Source organism: Capsicum annuum, chromosome 9 (genome assembly GCF_002878395.1).
Source record: "Capsicum annuum cultivar UCD-10X-F1 chromosome 9, UCD10Xv1.1, whole genome shotgun sequence".
NCBI lineage: Eukaryota > Viridiplantae > Streptophyta > Magnoliopsida > Solanales > Solanaceae > Capsicum > Capsicum annuum.
In genome coordinates this window covers 153,860,289-153,861,302 of record NC_061119.1, presented here as the reverse complement: position 1 = coordinate 153,861,302, position 1,014 = coordinate 153,860,289, and positions in this window count along the sequence as shown.

Sequence of the window (1,014 nt, the reverse complement as noted above, 5' to 3'; positions counted from 1 at the left end):
TTGAATTGATGATTATACCTATGCCCAAAATAGTGCATGTAAGGTATTTGATAAAATGCCTAAGAAACTATAAATCATGCAATATAGCTAAATTGTGACTAAGTTAAGGATTCATGATATGCCTCTATGTTCCAATGACTTCCATGTTGGTAATGTGTCTTGTAAATATTGTTGGATTGCTCATGAACTAGTCTTATGAGATTATGCTATCTTACTTGGAAATCCTACTTATGTACAAGATGTATGATAACCATGCACTCCATGAAATCCCCCAAGTTATGATATTATGGATTGTTGATGTTGATCTTGTATTCAAGAAAGTCATGTTTATCAGTTTCCTTCCATCGAGTCCTGGGGGTACTTGTACCTAAAAAATATAGTTGTATGCCTAGAGCCATGTCATGTTTTCATGATATTCTCAGTCAAGCCATGTTCAGTAGACTTCAGCCAGCCTCATGACTCAGGAAAACTCATGTAAATTCAGTATTAGCTCAGTCCTATTCAGTACTCAGTAACTTCAGTAATCTCAGTAATTCAGTACTCTTAGAAATCTCATGAAATCAATCCGTTAACAGATTCAACAGTATTTTATCAGTCAACAAAATTCAGTAAACTTAGTCCATGTTCAGTTCAGTTAAGTCATGTTCAATATCTATTCAGATGGGAGTAGGATTCAGCACCGAGTGAATCCAAGGATGGGAACTCACCTGTCAGATTAGGGTATGATTCTTAGGAGCAATCCTTGTGTTTCAGAACTACGTAGCCAGCGTAGGTTGAGACATCAATACCTATCAGTTGAGTGTAGATGATGTGGCTTAAATTTTCAGATTAGGGTCCCACCATTCTTATTAGAGTACCTGCCAGATTAGGGTACTCACAACTTGTCCTTACTAGTGACGCGGTATTGACACCCTTCCAGTCAGGGTAGAGATTGGACCCTAGCTCAGCTATAATAGCATATATGGGGCATGTCGGTTAGATAACTACTTCCCACAGTCTCAGTAAAGTTCTTCA